This window comes from Nyctereutes procyonoides, unplaced genomic scaffold, assembly GCF_905146905.1.
Source record: "Nyctereutes procyonoides isolate TBG_1078 unplaced genomic scaffold, NYPRO_anot_genome, whole genome shotgun sequence".
Lineage (NCBI taxonomy): Eukaryota > Metazoa > Chordata > Mammalia > Carnivora > Canidae > Nyctereutes > Nyctereutes procyonoides.
The window spans coordinates 11,182,007-11,190,302 of NW_026575142.1; the positions used below are offsets into that span (position 1 = coordinate 11,182,007).

The window sequence follows — 8,296 nt, forward strand, 5'->3', positions numbered from 1 at the left end:
GCAACACTTTAATATTCGCAAAGTTGTATATTCATAGAACTTCATCTTAGCCCTCTTGTCACATGTGATTTTCCATATCATCCTAATATAGTTATTTATGCTTTCATTGATAATTTGAAAATATAGCTGAATTTTTCACCTTAATATAAAAAATATATATTAGGGTATCTGGGTAGCCCAGTCAGTTAGGCTTCTGCCTTTGGCTCAGGTCATGATCTCAGATCCTGGAATCGAGTATCCATCTGGCTCCCTGCTCTGCAGGGAGTCTCCTCCTTCTCCCTCTACCACTCCTCCTGCTCATGCTCATACACTTTCTCTCTCTTTCAAATAAATAAATCAAGAAAGAAAGAAAGAAAGAAAGAAAGAAAGAAAGAAAGAAAGAAAATACATGAAGATGAAAAGTTAATGGCTTATTTATTGTTTCTTTAAACAATTTATTTTAAAACAATTTAAAGGTGGAAAGGTACCAGGCCTGGACTGAATGCTGGCATCACAGAGCTACTGGATCGGTTAGAATGGCAGAGGTGGAGAAGACACTGAAGCGACTTCAGAGCCAGAAGGGAATATAGGGCATCATCGTGGTGAACACAGAAGGCATTCCCATCAAGAGTACCATGGACAATCCCACCACCACACAGTATGCCAACGTCATGCGCAACTTCATCTTGAAGGCCTGGAGCACCATGCGTGAAATTGACCCCCAGAATGACCTCACCTTCCTTCAAATTTGCTCCAAGAAAAATGAAATTATGGTTGCACCAGATAAAGACTATTTCCTGATTGTGACTCAGAATCCAACTGAATAAGCCACTCTCTTGGCTTCCTGCATCATTCCTTAATGTAATAGCCCCTAAGAGTGATAATGTTAATCATGTCAATCAACTGGCAGGTGGAAATTATCTTGGAGCCTACTTAGACGGATCCAGTGCCCACAGTCATCAAAGTCATCCCTCTGCTGGCCAGTCACCCTTGAATTCTTGGGAGGACCTTCTTTCCTCACCTCCAGATTTTGGAGCAGGAGCTTTGAGCAGCCCACACACCCTGCTTCCTTCTGTCTGACCTTCAGTTTACTTGGCCACCCTTGGAAAAGTATGTTTTCCTTTAACTAAAAATAACTAAAATGCTTTAAAAAAATAAAAAATAAAACAATTTAAAGCCATTCTTTAAAAATATTTAGATGGATCTTCCTTTGGGGCTATTACAGTGCTCTCATCAATGAGGTAATACAAAATTTTAGTGCATGCAAAGAAAAGAACAATGTCAGTATCTTTACTTAACCTTATGTCATCTGCCTGAGTTAGGAGTAAAAATGGTTATGTTATAGATATGTGCAACAAGTTCTTCAACATACATTAAACTGTGAGAGTAGCTTTTTTATATTACCTCTCTGTAATGTTTAGCCTTTTTTTAAGTTTTAAGATTTGCAGCAATAAAAAAACATTTCTATTCTTTAAAAAACTTTAATACACTAACATAATTATTGCACTTCAGATGATTCTCAATTGAACACTGACTACAAGTTCTTTTCTTTCCTGTTCTTTCTTTTTCAGTCAATTTATTATATTTTTTAGTAATCTCTATATCCAACGTAGGGCTCAAACTGACAACCCTGAGATCAAGAGTTCCATGCTCTTCTGACTGAGCCAACCAGGCACCCCTCCTATTAATTCTTTTACAATATTTCAAGATTAATCTTAGCTTCAGTTAGGCAATACAATACTATTTTTCAATATGGCCCCTATTGACATGCTCATTTCATTTGTGCTCTTCCAATGACTACTGATTTTTCAAATTACTGAAAAAGAAAAGAAAAGGTAACTCTTACTTTGGTTACATGCAGGACTGTCTTCATGGGCATGCGACCTGCGCAGGCCCACAGGGCCAGGTTCAGAAGGGCCCACACTTGGTTTAACGCTCTACTATCACTGTGTTGCAATTCACAATGATTGAATCCTTGAACTTGGGTTTTATAAGTGAAGTCCAAAGGGACAATGTAGCATGGCATGAGCAGATAATGCACATGGTATGTGTGTCTGTCATTTCTTGCCACCTCATTTTCATATAGCATTCCTGGTGCTGCCTGAACACAGAATCCAGTGGATCCAGAATTGAGTTCAACGGAACTCAAAGCAAGCACAAGGCAAGCATTTTATGGAAGTTGCTGGCTTCCACAGAGTGTTAGGAGAATGCACATGAATCAAGAAGCAAAAGAAAAAAACGTGAGACAGCTCTTTGCAGCATATCCATTGTGGTAGTAAGAACAAAATACATATGCATGTGTGAGCTACAAAACGCAAATTGTACAAGTTTGGTGACCCTGCATGCAAGTTAAATGTTCTCATATAATTCGAATACATATATTAGAATAAACTTAAAACTGAAATTCCACAATAAAAAGATGAATGGTAAAAAGCATGCCAGTAACTTAAAATGTTTGATTCTTCTTTACTTAGAGCAGCATTAAATACACTAAAAACACCATGACAAGTCAACAGAGATACTGTGGGAAAAGGGAAAAAGCTTTATATTTTAGTCCCTTTAATGACATGTTTTTTCTCACTTTTGAACAGGCAAGCAGTCTTCCATTTTCATTTTGCACCAGGCCTCACAAATTCTGTAACTAGCTCTGGTTATGTGTTCTCTGTCTGCCCAGAAACCCTCCCACAGGAAGCATCTGTCTTCCATTCTGAAGTCATTAGTTCACTCTGGCAGCTCAGGTTTGGCTGGAGAAAGGACATCTTTATTTGGGTGAATAGGCGGCACTAGCAAACTGAAGCAAAAGGAATAATCGTGTGTCCTGAAATCTCGTATGGTAAATGCTCAGACTCTTATAGATTAGGTTTTCTTTCCTTTGTTACCATTTACAAAGCTGTAAATTTTTCACACTGAAGAGCAGGTGTCAAAATAAGTGTTTTTCCTTCATTACTTCCTTACAAAATCTCAAGACTTCCCAGGGCCATCTTGCTGTGAATTTTCTTTTCTTTTAGAGCTCCTAGAGCTCCTAGCCAGTGTGGCTCAGTCAGTTAAAAGCCAGACTCTTGATTGGGCTCAGGTCATGATCTCAGAGTGGTGGGATGGGGGTCACGTGTGGGACACAGTGGGGAGTCTGCTAGAGAGTCTCTCTCCCTCTCCCTCTGCCCTCTCCTGCTCTCTCTCTCTCTCTCTCTCTTTCTCTCAAGTAAACAAATAAATCTTTTTTTAAAAAAGATTTTATTGGGATAGTCCGGGTGGCTCAGCGGTTTAGCGCCGTCTTCCACCCAGGGCCTGGTCCTGGAGATCTGGGATCGAGTCTCACGTCGGGCTCCCTGCATGGGGCCTGCTTCTCACTCTGCCTGTCTCTGCCTCTCATGAATAAATAAATAAAATCTTAAAAAAAATATTTTATTTATTTGAGAGAGACAGAGATAGCAAGAGAGAGAGCATGAGCAGGGAGGAGAAGAAGCAGCAGGCTCCCCTGCTGAGCAAGGAGCCCAATGGGGGACTCGATCCCAGGGCCCCGGGATCATGACCTAAGCCGAAGGCTTAACCAACTGAGCCACCCAGGTGCCCCTACATAAATCTTAAAAAAAAAAAACAAAAAACACTAGACATGACCCAAGACTACCAAAAACTGGGTTGTTAATTTTCATTATGTGTTTTTCTGTCATTGTCTCTGATGAACCTCCTTCAGAATATTTCAACAAATATTTATCGAGAGCCAGCTTTGTGAGAGGCACTGAGCTAGGCATTTGGGATATCAAGGGAGAAAGAGTCCCTAGCCTCAAGGGATTTACATGGAAAAATTTCCAGAGGAAACAAGTAAAGCCAAAATGAGTGATCTAGTGGCTCCTAGAGTAAGTTCTTTGTTTTCTTCTTTTCCCCACACAAATTAGTGAACTTTATCTCTCCTGGTTCATAAATCAGTCCCTGCTAACAAACTAAGCACATGAAGTTAACTTAGGGTACCACTGGATAAATATATCAAGGCTGCCAGAAATGGCAGGAAGAGGTTAAAGCTGACTCATTTGGGAGGAGAAAATGCTCCTTTGAAAAAAAGCTGCTATCCTTATGAGTGGGAAGTCTCGGCTTCTCTGATTTGAAAATCTAAGTACAGAAATGCTGCTTTGGAGAATCTAAGCAAAACGAAACTCTCCAAATCCCAAATCTGCGATTCAGAGCAGCTCCATTGACAATGATCAAAACCATTCCTCAAGTTGTGACAGGTGCTGTTATACTTCGAGAGTCCATTTATCCAGAAGTCTCTGAGGTCTTTTCTTCAACATTCACTCACTCTTCTTCATTCTCAACACCCACATTAGCAATAATAACTTACGATGGGCTTCTAATACCAGGCTCTTGAGAGTTGGCTTGTGGTTCTGTTACAGACATGTTCCTGAACATGATTTAACATATTTAACGCTGGGAGGCAGAAATCCTTTGGAACTTGTTTTCATGAAATGCTTGTGGATCCTCTTGCCCCAAACAGTCCTCAATTACATAATATTTATCTAATCCCCAACATCTATTCTTTCCTTCTTCTTGGCAATAGTATTCCTGATTTTTAGCTGAGCACATGGCCACCTGGTATAAAGACCTTTCCCAGCTTCCTTCCTTCTTCAACTAAGAATGGCCATATGATGAAATTTTATCTAACGTGATAAAAGCAAGATATATGTATATAATATTCTTCTTTCCTGTTGGCTGGAAGGCAAATGTGACAGCTGAGGGCTTAGCATCCACTTTGGACCAGGAGATGGAACACTAAAGACAGTAAAACAGAAAGACAGGAAGAACATACATCCCTGATGACTTCAGGCACTGCTTATTTCTGGACTTTTACATGGAGAGGAAAAAAGCTCTCTTGTTAAAGCCACTATTATTTTGGTTTGCTAGAGCTAATCCTAGCTGATACATTTTCCTTTAGATTCCTGTTTCATCTTTCTTAGGTGAACTCAGTCTTAATATTTATACTTTTTTTCTACCTTGAAAATGATTGCTCCTTCTGCTAGAGACTCCTTAAGGAAAGTTATGCTTCTCACAACTCCAGTTAACTCTAGTTTTTAAAAGGATTTAAACAGCATAACAATTGCAAATATTAAATCAATAGCTACAAATATCAGCTATTGGTCTTCTGCCAATGTGTACTCTAATTCTGCTAAAGAATTGCATCTATTCTAGATTCTAATTCCATCTAAAGCATTCGGCTCTAAGCCCACCTCTAGCTTAGTTTCTGACCCTATCCATCTCAACCAGCTTTCACAATTTGACATTCAATTCACAAAAAAAAAAAAATTTAAGAAACAGGGCATCTGGATTCCACCTCAAGCCTGAACCAAGTCTGATGGAAGCATCACTTCCCTTCTTAAGTGGAGGTTGGATGAGTGTTTCCTGTGGCAGCCACTGACGCTGTTGCTGGAATGGGGGAGTCAATGGATGCCAAAGTTGTGAGCCAGGAGACAAATGGAATGCTTCCACTCCAAAAGACAAGGTGAGAACTTGATGGATAACAAAGCAGTTGGATAAATGCATTATAGAGTCACTAGTGGAGAAGGTCTCAATGGGATGGGGAAGTACCCCATTGGGTCTGAAAGAGCAGTTTAAGATTTAGTCCTGAGGCAGAGTAAGCAGAGGAAGCAGAGTAAGTAACTTTGCCTAGTTCCCTGCAGACACAAGTGAGAGAAGTTCCAGTGGCCTTAAAATTAAAAATAGAGCCTAAAATCATAAGGAAGCTACTACAAATATGAGCTGGACATGGCAGGTTAAGGTGACAATCTTAGGGAAAAGTTGTAACTGTGGTTAACATGAATGAAAATTAAGGTACATAGGGATGCCTGGGTGGCTCAGTGATTGAGCGTCTGCCTTTGGCTCAGGTCATGATCCCGGGGTCCTGGGGTCTAGTCCTGCATCAGGCTCCCTTCAGGGAGACTGCTTTTCCCTCTGCCTGTGTCTCTGCCTCTCTGTGTGTGTTTCTCATGAATACATAAATAAGATCTTAAAAAGAAAGAAAATAAAATTAAGGTACATAAACAGATAACTGCATAAAAATTAAAAATTTGAAGAAATTTATGGCTGTAATTGTGATTCCATAATTGACTTAACTCTTTAATTTGAATTTTGAGGGGCTAGATGGAAGAGGTGCTATTAATACCAAATGATAATTACCAACATAAGGGCTATTATCCATTTTAAGCTACTCAGTTTCCTTACAAAGGATCATTTCAAAGGTCATGCAAATCCTGATACATTCAACAAATGAAATTCATTTTAACTGAAAGTGAAAAAACACCAAGAATGTTGGAAATTAAATTAATAATTGAAACAAACCATTCCCAAACAAGCTCAGAATATACTGGCTTGAATCACTGGGCACTTTAGTCTCTAAAAAAAGCCAAAGTAAAATATGTCAGCAAGTGGCCACAAATGTCCAGAATTTAGCAAGAAAATGAAAGGAATAGATGGTGACTACACTCCAGTAATCCTCAGAGAGAGTCTTTCCTTTCCCGTTCCCTTTAATGAGGTGATTTGGAGAAGGATTTCGTACCCCTGAGAGCTAAAGCTGGTTTAGTCACAGAACTTGCTGTTCTTTCCTCTTTATTTTTTTCTTTACTGGGAAATGATTCCTAGCAGTGGGCCAGAGAAGCTCATCAATGAGGGGCACAGGTGTGCCTCCCAGAAGAAGGACTAGGATGGGGGAACTAGCTCAATCTGGTGTACATCTGGAGCTATCTAGTCTGCTATGACAGTTGTCGCAGAGTGTATAGAAAGAGCAAAACAGGCATCAGTTTCCAATCTGATTTTCTCCTTTGCCTCAAGGCCAGATCTGATGCCTTTGACACCAAGGCAGGCAGAGTAAGAAACTCTGAACTATCAGCAGAAAATGTATAAAACAAAGTACCTACTGAATGTCACCGATGTGCTTGGATACTCAATGGATACAAAACAGTGGAGATGAAAGGTAAACTCAAAATGTATGAAAGATCTAAATGTGAGGCAAGATTCCATCAAAATCTTAGAGGAGAACACAGGCAACACCCTTTTTGAACTTGGCCACAGCAACTTCTTGCAAGATACATCCATGAAGACAAGAGAAACAAAAGCAAAAAGGAATTATTGGGACTTAATGAAGATCAAAACTTCTGCACAGCAAAAGAAACAGTCAACAAAACTAAAAGACAACCTACAGAATGGGAGAAGAGATTTGCAAATGACGTATCAGATAAGGCCTAGTATCCAAGATCTATAAAGAACTTATGAAACTCAACACCAAAGAAACAAACAATCCAATCATGAAATGGGCAAAAGACACGAACAGAAATCTCACAGAGGAAGACACAGACATGGCCAACAAGCACATGAGAAAATGCTCCGCATCACTGGCCATCAGGGAAATACAAATCAAAACCACAATGAGATACCACCTCACACCAGTGAGAATGGGGACAATTAACAAGGCAGGAAACAACAATGTTGGAGAGGATGTGGAGAAGGGGAACCCTCCTGCACTGTTGGTGGGAATGTGAACTGGTGCAGCCACTCTGGAAAACTGTGTGGAGGTTCCTCAAAGAGTTAAAAATAGACCTGCCCTACGACCCAGCAATTGCACTGTTAGGGATTTACCCCAAAGATTCAGATGCAATGAAACGCCGGGACACCTGCACCCCGATGTTTCTAGCAGCAATGTCCACAATAGCCACACTGTGGAAGGAGCCTCAGTGTCCATCGACAGATGAATGGATAAAGAAGATGTGGTCTGTGTATACAATGGGATATTACTGAGCCATTAGAAATGACAAATACCCACCATTTGCTTCCACGTGGATGGAACTGGAGGGTATGATGCTGAGTGAAGTCAGTCAATCAGAGAAGGACAAACATTATATGGTCTCATTCATTTGGGGAATATAAAAATCAGTGAAAGGGAATAAAGGGAAAGGAGAGAAAATGAGTGAAAATATCAGTGAGGGTGACAAAATATGAGAGACATCTAACTCTGGGAAACGAACAAGAGGTAGTGGAAAGGGAGGTGGGCAGGGGGTTGGGGTGACTGGGTGATGGGCACTGAGGGGGGCACTTGGCAGGATGAGCACTGGGTGTTATGCTATATGTTGGCAAATTGAACTCCAATTAAAAAAATCAAAACAGTGGAGATGAATTCTGACTTCTACTTACAGTAAAGTTGACGAAACAAGGAACCATGGGTAATTATTTTTTGTGTATCTGTATCTACACTAGACATTAAGTTCCATGGCCATAGAGACTAACTCTATTCATCATATTCTCAGCTGCCCATTATTGCCCAGTCCCTGCCCCCCCCAAT

The 8,296-nt window shown here is 40.2% G+C and overlaps 1 pseudogene; it reads left to right on the forward strand.

Moving 5' to 3' along the window:
- The first annotated feature begins 515 nt into the window (after positions 1-515).
- Positions 516-806, forward strand: LOC129498919 (dynein light chain roadblock-type 1-like; annotated as a pseudogene).
- Positions 807-8,296: the final 7,490 nt, after the last annotated feature.